The 15,738-nt window shown below is 37.4% G+C and overlaps 2 pseudogenes; both read right to left on the reverse strand.

Annotated features, from left to right (window-relative positions):
* Positions 1 to 4,663: 4,663 nt before the first annotated feature.
* On the reverse strand, positions 4,664 to 5,785 carry LOC102004908 (annotated as a pseudogene).
* Positions 5,786 to 14,026: 8,241 nt separating this feature from the next.
* On the reverse strand, positions 14,027 to 14,380 carry LOC102012742 (annotated as a pseudogene).
* Between the last annotated feature and the right edge of the window lie 1,358 nt (positions 14,381 to 15,738).

A 15,738-nucleotide genomic window follows, 5' to 3' on the forward strand; every position in this document is an offset into this window, starting at 1 on the left:
TTGCACATCTGTATTTGTTTATCTGAGTAACCAATATGAAGATAACAGCATGTAATACAGCATCCATTGCTAATTTCTTTTTCACCTCATCTGAAATTCTGTGTTGTTTTTATGTTGTTTCATTTACGCCTGCATGTTTGTTAAGATGTTTTGGTTCTGTTATTTCTAAAAATAAAATTTAAAAAATATGGTTTGTATTATCCAGCCGTAAAGAAAGACAAACTGGAGAATTTTATAGGTAAATGGATGCAACTCAAGACCATACTCATAAGTAGAACAAATCAATCCCATATGTGTAAAAACACCAGATTTTGGCAAAGATTAAAAATGAGTAGTAGAAACATGCAGGTGATAGTTTCTGCCTAATTTAAGAATTGCATCAGGCTGTGAACAATTAAAAATATTTTTAAAAATATGTGATGTTTTAAAAACAACTTTACTAGGCCCTAAACTATTTACAAAAATTGCATTTGCTTAAATTGTACAATGCGATCAACTTTGACATGTGTGCATGGATGCCTGTGAAATAACCATAATCAAGATAATGAATATGGCCAACATTCAAAAGCCCCCACCATAATCATTTTCTTTCCCCTGCGCTCACAAGCAATTACTGAAGTTTTCTCTCGCTATATTTTATATTTTTTCTAGAGACTTATATAAATAGAATCCCATAGTGTAAACTTTTTAATTGGGGCAGGAGCTTGTTTAACTTAATATGATTATTCTGAGATTCATTTATGTTGCCTATATTAATATTTTACTTGCTTCTATTACCAAATTGTATTCCATTATATAAATTATCCACATTTTGCACATTTAAAACATTTAATCTCTTGTTGGATATTTAGATTGTTTACAAGTTTTGGCTATTATAAGTAAAGTTTCTACAAACATTTGTGTGAGTCTGTGTGAACACATGTTGCTATTTCTCTTGAGAAAACAACCAGGACAGAAATGGCCAGACTGTGTAGTAGAATGTATAGTTTTTTACAAAACTGCTAACCTATTTCCTAAAGTGATGTAGCATTTTATACTCTGACTGAGAGCTGTCAGAGTTGAAGTTGTTGTATATCCTTGTCAACACTTATTATGTTCAGCCTTCTTAATGTTAGTCACTGTGCTGGTTAGTCATCAGTTATGTTGGGCATCTTTTCACGTTTATTTGCCATCAGTATATTCTCTAGTGAGCACATTCTTTTTCTCTCTTTGTGTTATAGTTAAGATTTTTTTTTCCAATCTGAGTATTACTAAGTGATTCCTCCGATTTTCTTGTAGAGTTTTCACTCATTTGCATCTTGTATTTTATTCTGAGATCAGTTGTCAGTAAGTTTTGTATGTGGTATGAAGAAAGATAACAGGTTAAGCTATTTAGACAATAGGGTAATCCTTTGTTCCAGCACCATTTTTTTTAAATGGTTGTTTTATCTTCATCAAACTACCTTGGAGCTCTTGTTAAAATTGGCCATATATTTATAGCAGTATATCCTCTATTGTATCCCATTAATATGTGTATATCTTTACATCAATTCAACATTATTTTGATGACAGAGGTTTTTCAGTAAATGTTAAATTTTTTCCCTGAAATGCACTTGTTTTAAAAATTGTTTTAACAATCTTGTGTTTTATATTGGCCGTGAATACTCATATCTTGCTAATCTCATTTATTAGCTCTGCTATCTTTTTTATGAATTACTCAGTTTTCTGTATAGACATTTTTTGGGGTATCTTTTTTGTAAACTATTCAGAATTTTCTGCATTAGACATTTATATCATCTGCAACCAGTCTTAATTGTTGTTGTCTTACTTAAATACTGTTAATTCATTTTGCTTGTCTTTTTGTAGTGCTTAGAACCTCTAGAACAAATGGTTAAAGTGAACATCTTTGCCTCATACCTGATCATAGGTGGAAAATTCACATTCATAATTAAATACAATGCTAACTATAGGCTTTTCATTGTTGAAATTTACTTGGTGAGGAAATTCTTTCCTACTTTTAATTACTTGAGTGCTTTTTCATTAAAAATTATGTTAAATCTTAACTATTTTATGGATCTATTGAGCTGATTGTGTGCTTTTCATTTTTGATTTGTTAATGTAGGTTTTATTGGTTGACTTCCAGTTGTTAAGCCAATCTTACATACTCTAGTTAATCCTTATTTGTGATATTTTTTTTTTTTACATATTTTTGGATTCAATTTGCTACATTTTAAAAGAACTTAATTGACTCAAAATTGTACATTTTTATGCTGTACCATGCAATGTTTTGATACATATATACATTATAAAACTCTCAAATGAGAGTAGGTATCTTTATCTTACACATTTACCAGTTCTTGGTGGTGAAGACATTATTTCTAGTTTTCCTTTTAATTATATAGTAAATTATCTCCAATTACTATGTTGTGCAATAGAGCACTAAAATTTATTTCTCCTGACTATAACTTTGTCCTTATTGATCAGTCTCTCATTATGAGTTTTAAAAACTACTGTATGTTCAAGACAAAAATAGACCTATGGTTTTTAGTATAGTGTTTTCTTGTGCTGTCCTTGGTTTGAGCATTAGTGTAATGCTGGCCTCATACAATGAATTCAGAAGTGTTTTCCCCTCTTTATTTTCCTACAAGACATTATGCAGAATTAGATCTTTCCTGTTTCATAGAATTCACCAGTAAAGCCATCTGGGCCTGGGGTTTTATTTCTAGGAAGTATTTAACTAAAAATTCTATTTCTTTCATGGATACAGGGCTATTTGTGTTGTCTTTTTCATTTTTACATTTAATTTTAGCTTTTAATTAATATCTGATCTGCAATGATGATTTGTCTCTATGATATAGTTATTCATACTTTATACAAATGAATATTAATAACTTGTGTCATTGTCTCTTTTTTTCCCATGTCAGCCTGGCTTGAGATTTATTGCCTCTTTTGATCTTCTCCAAGAACCAGTTTTTAATATCATTGATTTCCTATTTTACCAATTTCTGCTCTCATCTTTACAATTTCTATCCTTCTGCTTACTTCTATTTATGTATAATTTTTCTATCTTTTTCAGATTGGTTCTGAGGCTGGTTAATTTTTACTTTCTAAAGGTAGGCCTTAGTGATCTACATTTCTCTGAGGACCATTTTAGCTGTATTCCACAAATTCCAATACCATGTGCTTTCATTTTCTTTCAGGTAAATGAGTTTGTGATTTTATTTTTGATTCAGTCTTTGACAGACGTGCTTTTAACAGGATGCATTTGATTGCCAAATATTTTGGGGGAATTTTCAAATTCCATTTTGCTATTCATTTTTCATTTAATTACTTCTTGTCACAAAATGTAGCTGTTTGTTTTGACCCTTTTCAGTTTACTGGGAATTGCTTTATGGCCCAATGCATGTCCATCTTGGTAAGAGCACTGTGTTTTAAATAGTCTGATGTTTTTTGCTACAGAGTTCTGTAAATATCCATTTCAGAATCAATAATTGAGTTAATAATGTTCATCTATGTCATTATTGACTTGTTCTATGGATCACTGAGAAAGGTATCTGAAAGTCCCTCACTATGATTGTTTATTTTTCTGTTTCTCCTTAAAGTCTTATCAATTTCTACTTCATGTATCTTGAGTCTTTGATATTGTCTGCCTAAATATTTAGAATTATTATATTGGTTTGCTGAAGGACACTTTTACACCTGGTAATAGTCTCTCTTCAGTAACACTGTAATTTGTGTAGTATAGATCCTTTATATCCTTTGTTTTACTCACTGAGACTATTCTTTGCTCTTCCTATTTTAGTGTTTTTTCCTCTAATCAATCTTCCCTATTACTTCCAGAGATTTTTTAAGTACAAATCTTCTCATGCAGTTATTTGCTTACAGAATAAAATCTCGATTCCTCAGAAAGATAGTCCTCACCCTTTACTGTCTACTTTACTCCTCTACTTTACATCACCTTCACTAAGTACAGGAAATTAAGAGCATTACTGCCAGTTTGCAAACTATGCCTCTATCACATGTGAACTTTGTGACTAGTTCAGGTTAACTATCCTCCTGGAGCTTTTGTTTAGTTATCTGAAAAAACAGATAGTAAAAGCAATTCCTAACTTGTAGGATTGTTATAACAAAATAAATCGATTCATATTAAATTTCCAGGACAGCGTCCTGGGACACAGTAAGCAAATACGAGTTCTGACCATTGCAGTTCTTTTCTGTCTCCTGCTTTCCATGGCATCCCTTCTCTGTGTTTAAGTTCTCGATGTACTTGACAGTGATTGTTATACTTCAGTGCTTCTTTGTTCTTTGCCTTGTATTCATTTGTATCTTGGGCATTTTGCTATTATGTTAGGAGGCTCTGAGTCCTATTTTAGCAAGCAGCCACTGTTTAGGTTTAATATGCAGGTCCTGCCTACTTTTATGGAGTATAATTCCAATGAAACTTTAACTTTCAGAGCTTTTGTGGTGTTATTTTGGCCTGCTTAATTCACTCTTGGACTCCCACTCATTCCTACTTATGCTACCTAAAGAAGCAGAAGGAGGTTCCCTCATCAGGCTCCTCTAGGTAGGTAGAGATGGGAGCTCCATCCATACCAGAGGAAGACTCCCCGGCAGGTGCTTGTGTAACAGGATTTCTTTGTTTTCAAGCTCTGGCAAGTTTTATTAACTAAAAGTTTTGCATGGCTTATTTTTCACTGGTCGGTTCTGGTTGCTTCTAATGATATCAGAGTCACCTGGCTCAATGATTGCCAGTGTGCATGCTCTGAAGTATTTTCCGCGTGCTTTACCCGGTTCAATATTATTGCTGCGATAGTGGTGGACGCCAGTTTTGGCCAACATGGCATAGTACTCTATTTCGGATTTCCTCAAAGCTGGACAGTGGTTAGCAACTACGACTAATTTCGCTTTGCCCTGTCTGATCATCTTCAGGGTCTGCTTGTACCCCAGCATGTACTTCCCACTTTTCATAGCAAGTTGGAGCCTCGAGTTGATGGACTCCAGGGATTTTTTTAATCTTCTTTGCAGCCACCATCTTCCTGCCTTTGGTGTGGACGGCCCTCAACCAAGAGCAGCCGCCAAGATGGCGGGGGAGTGAGAAAAGCCAGGATTTCTTTTTTTGCTGCCCACAGTTACCCTGTATTTCTTATTGGAGATGTGGAGTCTTACATCCCTGGGGGAAGGACGCTTATGGGCTAAGCGCCATTATTGCACAATTTCCCCCCTCAGGGCCACTTGTGTCTCTAAATGTGTGCGTGTGCGTGAACGTGTACGTGTGTGTGCGTGTGTGTGTATGTGTGCGTAAGGTAGGGTAGGGTGGAGAGTGCTTCCTCTGACTTCTTATTACCAGCGAGGCACCTAATCCCTCTCTGTTACCGGTGGGCTGGTGTTTGTAAACATTGCTTGTTGTTTTGGTGAGGCTTCTTTTCTATTCAGGGGAGAAAGGCATGAAAGAGAGAGGCATGGACTGCCTTCTCTTGGTAGGCTGAAAGCCCGGAAGGAAGCAGTAGGTCTGAGAAGCCTTTTTGGTTTGGAGCGGATTCTAAGATACTCAGACACTTTGCTGTTCCTCCAATTCTGAGGTGTCTACTTAGTTCGCCTGTCATTTTCTACCTTTGATGATTCTCCTATGGTTGTCTCTTACATTATTTCCAGTGTTTATAGTTGTACTTAACAGGGTGAAATGAACCTACGTCTGGGTTGAAAGTCTTGTTTTCCCCTAGTTAGAATGCTCTATCACCATCACCTATCTCCAACCTATGAGATTATATTTATCTTCAAGTCTTCGTTCAGCCAGTATCTTTTTCATGGGAACACCCTTGAATCTAGCACCCACCCTCTTCCACATCCACTCCCTGATGTGCATCTGTCCTGGAGATTGGACCTTATTTGCTATTATAGATACATTCTTGCTCCTGAAGAAGCCCAACCCCTTCATTTGGGCACCAGATTCTATTTCTTCCTGCTTTCTGAAGGATACAGATTTGTCAAATCTTTTCCTGCAGTATCATCTTTTTTTCTATCAAATTTGTTTCAAAGTTTCAGATTTCAAACATACTTCTTATTTTTATTCATCTTATACAAGCAAATAAAACATCCTTTCATACTTTTCCTTCCAGCTATGGCTCCATTTCTTGGCTTTCATTGACAACAAACCTCTAACTAGGGGAAAACAAGGGAAAAATCTACTTACTATATTCAATTTTTCCTGTCTAATTTCTCTGAAACATATTCTAATCAGGCTTTGACTTCCACAACTCAACCAAAACTGAAATTTTAAGGTAACCAGTGTTCACTGCAGTATTTAATAGGCAAGGTTCATCTTCTCCTTACTTAACCTGATAGCATCACTTAACACAGTAAATAACTTGCAGTTGATACTTCCTGTTCTTCGCTATACTTTTCTCCTTTGCTTATGGATGGTTTTCTCCCACATCATTGGCTGATTATTCCTAATCTTAATATTCTTAACTATTCTTAAACTTCTGTGGTAGTTTCTCTTTATCTCTCAGCCTCAGTGCTGTACAGTTTCAGGGTTCAGTTCTTATATTCCTTCCTTTATGTATTCATTTCTGTGGGAGGCATATTTGATCTTGTGGCTATAACAATTTACAAAACCTGCTGATTTATGTCTCTAGCTGGGTTTCTCACACAGCCAACTTGAAACTTCTATTTGTATGACTAATAGACATCCTTCCACGGTAAAGATGATTTTGAAGTAGCCACTATGGTTTTGAAGTAGCCAGAATGTTTCTCATTTCCATTAGTATCTATTTATCTATACTTTAGAAAAAGAACAACTTTCAGAAAATAACTAGGAATGAAAGAAAGAAAGGATACAGGTGGTGGTAACATATTCTGAGAGGGATAGTTTTCACAAGAAATGATAGGTGCAACGAGTGAGAAAGAAAAGTGGGAAGAAGGCCCTACTTTGAGCCTATTTTTTTGTTTGTTTGTTTGTTTGTTTTTTTTTCCAGTACCGGGAATCAAACTCACGACCTTGTGCTTGCCAGGCAGGCACTGTGCTGGTGAGCTAAATCTCCAGCACCTTTGAGCCTATTTTGATATGGCATTTTTTATGTACTCCATTTATTATTAGAGTGTCATTATTTTAGAGTGTCATATAGCCAGAAAAGGGGTAGGCAGAAGACTTTATTTTCTTTAGAGAACTCTAAGAGCCAGTCTTGAAAAAGAGAACTTGAAAATACTTTGGAGGTTATAAGAGGTACTTCTGAGGCCATCAACTAGGTATGCTTTCCAGATCATCCCAACAGTTGTTTGTGAAGTCAAGTACACATAACTGAATTGGTACAACTAAACGTATATCTGGAACTGTGAAGATACTGACATCTCCTTTAGCAATAACATGTGAATGGAACTTTAAAAATGTTAGTTGACTATTGAGTGCAAGAAATTCCTCTTAAAAAGATTTTGCCTCTATTAGGTCTTTATCATTTGTTATCTAGGTGTTGCTGTGATGATGTTTGGTAGATGTGGTTAATATCTGTAACCGGGGCTATTTAATGATTTCCTTGATAGTATGAATGTTTTTTATCCAGTCAGTTGAAAGGCTTAGAAAGAAAAATTGAAGTTTCCTAGTGAAGAAATTTTGCCTCTAGATTGTAGCATCAACTTTGCTTTAAAAATTTTGGGCCCAGGACTGAAACAATGCCCCTTGAGTTTCTAGCTTGTCAACCTCTTTGGATTTTACACACATCAGCTTGTGTGTGATGGTGTGAGTCAGTTACTTCAGATAAATCTCTTTATGTATATGTAATATATATATATTTACACAAATATATATATAATGTTCAGGATAAATTGGATATGTTTAAGCACAAGAATGTTAGCTGGATGCAGTAGATCTCTAACCATTTAAAAGTTGTTAGAGAATTCTCAAAATTAGACTTCAAAATGATTTAAGTGATGGGAATTTATATATTTTTTTCTGTGATAGGGCAATTTTTTCATCTAAAGTTTTACCAGCCCAAATTATGTATTTGGAATTTCAAACCAATCTTAGTATTTTCCCCTTAAATATTATTTTAAAATGTCACCATGAAACTGGGTTTGGTGGCATGTGTCTGTAATCCCAGCACTCTGGTAGACTGAGGCAGGAGGATTGGAAGTTTGAGCACAATCTGGCAACATAGTGACTTACTGATGCCAAGAAAGAAAGAAAGGAAAGGAAAGAAAGAAAAAAGGGAAAGAAAGAAAGAAAAGAAGAAAGCAAGAAAAAGAAAGACCCAGGGTGTGAAAAGCTCTTGGTTAATCCCTAACACCCTCTCCAAAAATAGTCACCATAGAAACTGTTACTGTTGAAAGCCATTTGAAAGCCATTCCTCCAAAGGTCTCATGTGCTATAAGATGAGCCCTAGTTGGAAGAGATGGCCCCAGAAGGTAGGACCTGGAAAGGTTTGTTCTCCTTGGTTCCTCATTTCTCTTTCTACGTCCTGGATGCTATGGGTTTGGTAGCAACTCTCCTCTGCCATACCCTTCCTCCCATACTGAATTCCACCCAAATAGGAGCCAACTAAACTTCTCTTTTAACTTGTGGATGCTGGGTATTTTGTCCCAGTGACTAAAGTTAAAAAATTGGTACTGGAAAAGTGGGGTCATTAGTGTGGATACACCTCATCATATAGTTCAGATGCCTTTGGGACAGGTTTGCTAAGGAGTTTGAAAAGGCTGGGGATGCAGACGAGAGAAACCCTAAAATACTATAAGCCAGGCTTGATCAGTGATTCTGACTGGAGCTCATGAAGCTTCAGATGGGAAGGAGGACTGTGTAGGAAACTTTATTGGAGGCCACGTTTTATTCTGGTGAAGAATTTCTGTACATTTTGTCCAAATCTTAAGAGTTTATCTGAGGCTGAATTTAAAGGTGGTGGGATAATTGATCTGACAGGAAATTTTAAGGCATCCCAGTGTTTAGGACTGTGGTTTAGGTGCTGCTGGCTATTTTCAGCCAGATCTACAGTAAGAATCATAAATAACAAGCATAACTGAATGATTTGAAAAACTTTGCTGGTGACTAAAGAGGAAACATCTATAAGGTTGGGCCCAAGGAGGGCTTGGTCATCCTTTGGTCTGATTCCCTGTTTTTTTTGTAATTTCTCCCTTTGGAAAGGGAATGGTTACTTTATACATTGTATGTTGGAAGTACTTAACTGTTTTTTTTTTTTTTTTTTTTTTAAACTGTATTTTCATAGAAACTCACAAAAAAGTTTTCCTTTGGTCTCAAAGGAAACTTTGGACTTGGAGTTTTCAGCAATGCTGGAACTGTTGAGACTTTGGTAACTATGAGAGATGGACTAAGTACATTTTGTGTAATGACATGAACATGAGCCTTTTGGTAGCTAGGGGTAGAATGCTATGGTTTAGATGTAAAATGTCCCTTAAGGTCTCATGTGTTCAGACTTGGGTGGAGGGGGCTGGTTGGAAGGGGGCTCACTGGAGTCAGGACCTGGAAGATGTGTTCTTATTCCTGACTCCCCCCTTCTCCCTCATGGCAGCTTTCTGGCTGCCATGTGTTGTGCAGCTCTCTTCTGTCATTTCTTCCACATGCCCTTTCTGCCTTTGAGCCAGCTGGCCATGGACTGAATCTCCCCAAACTATGAGTCAAATCAAATCTCTTCTCCTTTAAGTTATGGATGTCACTTATTTTTTTTTCCAAGCAATGGGAAAGTGATTAATACAGGAACTAAGGATCAGAAGGACATTGTGGCTGTCAATAGGAACCAAAATGGAGATAAAAATATCTACAATAACTACAGCATTAAAGGTTAAAGAAACAAATGACAATAAGTGGCACTGACAATAGTATTAAATAGTAAATGACAATAGTATTAAAGTAATATCATGGAATAAATTATATTGCCCTATTTTTCATTTCTTTCACTAAGATTTCTAACCTAGCAGATTAGAAAAATACATTAGATTTGGTGCATTCTGACTTTAGAGTTAGTGAGATTTGTTATGATCACTATGGACAATGTGGAAAAATATGAGACTGGGGATATAGCTCTGTGGCACAGCACCTGCCTGGCAATGCAAGGTCCTGAGTATGATTGTTGGTACAAAAAAAAAAGATAATGTGGAAAAATATGATGTGACTTGGTTATTGAGTTATTGAAACCACATGACAAGCATTTCAATGCATGCACTGTTATTGGGGTAAAAGGAAATGGATCTAAAAGTTATTAAGGAAATACAAATATGACCACATACTGACTGACTAGATGTCAATCAAAATGGAGAAAGGAATGTTTTGCGTGATTTCTGGCTTTGACATCCAGGTATATGCATGCTCTACTTTACTAAAATTGGGCAAAAATCACAGAAACGTGCTGAAGAACAGAAGGTGGACATGACAATTTTAGTTTTGGATATTTTAAGTTTTAGCCCGTATGGGACATACAGATGGACATATTCAATAACTAGCTAAAACTGTCTTTTGTGGTACAAAAAACACCAAAGTGCTCCAAACTAGGGGTAACAGTCACATTTAGGTCTAAACAGGTGTCAGGAATTTTAGTTGTAAAGGAAAAGAGAAATACAGGTATCTCTGAGACAGTAACTTATTGAGAAATGGAGTTTAAGTGGGAATGAATAAGTATATTTGTATGGAAAGGAAAGATGCTGATAGGTAGTGATACAGAATATCATAGGGCACAATAAAGGAGAAAGGATATAAAGTGAAAAAAAAAACCCTGTATATAAGAAGGTATAATGAAAAGAAATCTGAGGAAATGATATTCCAAGTACTTGCTTAGTATAAAGCAGGAGTTTTTCCTGCTTTATAAGAATAAGTACTGGCGGGGCTGGGGATTTAGCTCAGCGGCAAAGTGCCTGCCTGGCAAGCGCAAGGTCGTGAGTTCAGTTCCCGGTACCAGAGAAAAACAAAAACAAACAAACAAAAAAAAATTAAGAATAAGTACTGGCAAATATATATATTGCAGAATAAGGAGTTAAAAGACCAGGCCCGTCTTTCATTTCTACCCTGAACATCAAGAGGATGCTTCAGAGGAAAAGAAAAGAAGACAGTTGATCCAGTTTTTTCTCCTTGTAAACAGTAACCATCCTTCAAGTAAGTAGATCAATTAGGTTTACTAGGAAGCAAGTCCTCATCTGTAGAGTGTTCTCTATAGGTTGTTCCTGTTGTAGAATTATGATAAATGCATCTGGAACCTACAGATTTGTAAGGCACGAGGAGAGTCACATACATTCCACCACTCTTTATGAGTATAAGGTAGAAATGCTTCATAATTAAACACTCCCAGCTGTGTAAAATGACCTCCACACCTTCATCCACTCTTCCTACCAGATGGCTCTCTCCAGGTGGGAAGGAAAAGCATAAGGAGTCACACAGGGTGTTCCAGACTTCTCACTGCTGTCTCAGCCTCTTGATTGCTTATATTCCTTACATTACCAGTGAAATCTGGTATTGGGTAAGGCTGCTGAGATGTGTGGTTCTGATTTGGTAGTTTGATACTATGTGTTATGCTCTGATACTAATTTGGTAGGTTGGGACACAGTAGACCTATATTTCCTCCAGAAATTATGAGGCTGGTGTGTTAAGCTAAAAGGGGGTTAGAGATGAGACTTAAATGAATGTTCAATAAAGTCCCTTTGACTAGCCTGTGTGGGGTGATGAGAGCAGGGCTGACCAGAGAAACGTGAGATAATTGCGAAGAGGCTTTCAGATCTAGCTAAGGTAAGCTCAGTGATGATAAGGAAATGGAGCAGCTGAGTTCCACTGAGTGGAGCAGTGAATGCAGAGTGAGAGGGACTTGCCTTCTCTGCTCTGAGCTGCACTAGAATGTTGCAATTTTTTGAGCTCTAAGTCTCTAGAGAACATTCATGGGAGACTGAGCAGAGACCGAGCAGATGTTAGGGGCTTGACTCAGTATCATGTCATATCTTGAATAGTGGAAAGACTGGTGACATTTAGCTGAGAAAAAAATACAATAGGTCTTAGATGACTGAACTAGAACCAATGATTGGAAGTTATGGGGAACTATTTTATGAAACTGCAATGAGGCAATTTAAAAAGCTGCCCAAACATAGAAAGTACAGCTTTGAACTAGAAATTCTACTACTCCTGGAGATTTTAGCGTGGCAGAGCTGAGGTGAGGCCCAAGAGTATTTATATTAAAAACAAACAAAAGCCAAACCCAAACTAACCTCTTCCAAACAAAACAAATGAAACAAAACAAAACAAAACAAAGCAAAACAAAATAGATCTTCCCAGGATAATCTCGCATGTAGCCGTATTAGGGACTACTGAGCTGGTTGATACAGAGAATGAAACTTCAGTGGTTGAATTAGATGATAGCTCAAATCCTTTTCAAGCTGCAACTGTGTACATCTTCAGTTGACTATGTACAGAAGACCAGTGGCAGCTGCTAACATTCAATAAACACTGCCCTTTCCTTTCTTGTGGCTGTAAGGAACAGCTGGCCTCTGGATAATTAGTTTATTTTCTATGGCTATCCAACATTTTGCATGCCCACTGGCTATGAAAGATGACTTGCTTATGGTACCATAATCAGATGGCAGGAAGCCTGACCCCAGTGAGCTGCTGGTGAGAGTCAACAGCACTGAGAAGCCTCTGAAGTATTTGAGTCAGAAATATTAGCAGGAGTGCACTTTGAATCTGATTTCTTGCTCTCACATATAATAAGGTCACCTGGGAAACTGGCAAAGAGTTGAGCAAATCATCAGCCCTGCTCTACATTTCTTCCTTGTCTTTATTGACTGTTATGCAAATGTGCACAAATCTGGGTGTAGAATCCAACAGTGACTGAGAAAATTATCCCTACTTAATCCATAGGAAAGGACAGCTATGATGTCACTTTTCTCTATAAAGTACATTTTCAATGAAACCAGGGGGGAAAAATCAGTACAGAAGCAAGGTCAAGGGCTTCATCACATATGTCCTACTGGACTTCAATTATTTTCGTAACTAAAATAATTAATGGTCCTCTCTCGTCTGAAGGCCAACAGGCCAAATTTGGATTTAATTTTTTTTTCCTCTCAGTTTTTCTACCCTCATGAAAAGATGGTCCTTTCTCTCTAAGCCACACCATAGAGCTTGGTTTTTTAAGTATCTTCTTGGCCAGTATTTCTCAAACATGCTTTGTTGTGGCTTAAATATGAAGTATCCCCAAAGACTCATGTACTGAGGGCTTAATCCTCAGTGCAGCAATATTCAGAGATGGGGCCTAGTGAAGCAGCTGCATAAGGATGATTAGTTCATTGATGACTTCATAGTTGAATGTGCTAGTAGGAGGTAGGGCCCAGCTGGAAGAAGTAGGTCACTGGGTATATGATTCTGAAGGGTGTATCTTGCCCCCCCATCTTTCCTGGATGCCATGAGATGAGGAAAATTCCTCTACCATTCTCTGACACTATGGTCATTTCTGCCTCTCCACAGGCCCAGAACAGCAGAACCAAGTGACCATGAACTGAAACTTCTGAAACCATAAGCCGAAAGAAGTCTGTCCTCCTTTAAGTTGGTTTTCCCAGGTATTCTATCACAGTGATGGAAAGTGGACTAACACATGCCTATAAGAGTTGTGAAAGGAATGTTATTAAAAATGCAAATTCTCAGGCCTCACCCCTAGAAATTTTTTTTCAGTTCAAATGGTGCTTTCTTCTTTATTGATCTTACTCCTACCTTCCTTCTACAGTTTCAGTCCCTTCCATTACCCACCAGGAAAGAAGGCTGTGAAAGGGACTGCTGGGATTCTGACCTCCCTGGACAGTTAGAAAGAAAACAGAAACCAAAACAATCACTTCAGGAGACAGACTAACAGTCAAGAAGTCTAAACCACAATGGGAAAAGATGGTACAGAAAAAGGAAGGAAGGAGAAAAGAGAGGTACAAAAGGCCATGTCCACCATTACCCTTCCTGCTAAGAGGGGCTGGATAGAAAGCCTTAATCTTTAAGAAGTACAGGTCCTGAAGAGCACAGGTTGTGTTTGAGCCTGAAGGAGGTGCCACCTCTCTCTTCATAGAATGGAACCTCCCACCTCGGGTAGCAGCTTCACAGACCGTAGAAACTTCCATCACTGTAGGCAATGTACAGAAAGAAGTCTTCTTCATGGTATTCCTGTTATAGCTGACCCATTGTGGCCGTGGTGGGTGCAATCACATTGTTGACAAAGAAAAACAAGGCGTCCTCAGCTCGGAGATGAATTCGCTTCCTTATGAAGAAGTAGAACTGACCAACTGTGAGATCAGAAGGCACCAGGTATTTCTTTTTGTCCAGGTCCCCTATCTGAGCCTTAGGAGCATTTTCTACTATCACTGGAACTTGGTCTGCGTATGTTTTTCGGATCTTCTCGCCCTCGGAGCAGCGCTTCTCGAATGAACTCTCCTTTTTGTACGTGAACTGCATCCTCTCGGGAAGCAGGCTGGACCGAGCTAGGCTGAGGGAACCTGGGGAGGGGGCGCAGGTACAGCGGGTGGAGGCGATGGCAGAGGCGGGTGGGTGGACCCCTAGAAATTCCGGTGCAGTGACTTTCTGGAAAGTTTCATGTTACTATTTTAAACAAGAAATCCAGAGGTTTCTCTGGGTTAGCAATTACCAAAGGTAATCACCGGAAAAGGTGGTCACATATAAAGGGTTTTAGGTCTAAACATACACATATTGATGGAGAACCTCTGAAAGACAGTGTTGAGAAATCTATAGTTTTAATTTTCCCAATGGATGCTGATGCATAATCCCTACTAAGCTTAAATACCTCAGGATTTTACTTTATAGAGGGGAAACTATTTGATTTGGGTCTGTCGCTATGTGTTCTCCTGCATATATGGAAGAACAGTGAGGTCTTCAGAAAGAACCATGAAGAGCTCCTTCTGTAATGACCCCAGGGTTAAAAATTCACTACAACTGAAACTATAATTTATCTCTACAGAAATGGTTTTAAACTTCAACACTGTTAATATTCAGGGCTAACCAATTCTTTGTTGGAGTGGGAGGAGGAGTGTTGTTTTCTGTATGGTAGGTGGTTCAGCCCCACGGTATTATTTATGAATTAATCACACTTTGCAAAAATCTTTCTACTTGGAAATGTTTTTCAAAGTAAGCTGCAGGAAGCGTTTGGTCTTTTTGGAGGGCTGAGCAGCTCAGCAGATAGCCTAGGGCAGACTCACAAGCTTGATCTTGGTAAGCTATAAATGCTCTTGAAATATAGAAAGGAGCTGAATACAATTGGTTGAATACAAAATATCTGTCAAATGTCTCATGACTGACCCAGGTGTATCAATTTTGATCAAGTCATCATAATTTTATAGAAAGAAAAATTTTGATAATAGCTTAACTATTTTTAATTATGAAAGGAAAAAGAAAAAAGGCAGGACAAAGAAAAAGGGAAGGAGGAAGAGAGAGAAAGAGAAAGAGAGAGAGAGAGACAGAGAGAGAGAGAGAAAGAAAGAGAGACCAGAATCTTAAAAACAAAAAGAAAAACCACGTTGAATATTTGGGTGGATCCTATGGGAATGGCCTTCAGATGAAATTAAGAAATGTATCTTCTACTAAACAAGGATTAAGCTCTTAGAGGTTTATCTTTGTGTTCAGTAACTTCTAATTGTGAAATATATATAATTGGTAGAACAGAAAGGGCCTATAAATTGTTTATTAATGGCTTATAAATTTTCTTATTTTATTACTTGATTGAGGGTTTTACCACAGATTATAAACTACATTAAGAAACTGCATTTATGTGAACTTAAACTGTAAAGTATGCTCTTTCT

This window comes from Chinchilla lanigera, unplaced genomic scaffold, assembly GCF_000276665.1.
Source record: "Chinchilla lanigera isolate Chin_1 unplaced genomic scaffold, ChiLan1.0 scaffold00008, whole genome shotgun sequence".
NCBI classification, from domain to species: Eukaryota; Metazoa; Chordata; class Mammalia; order Rodentia; family Chinchillidae; genus Chinchilla; species Chinchilla lanigera.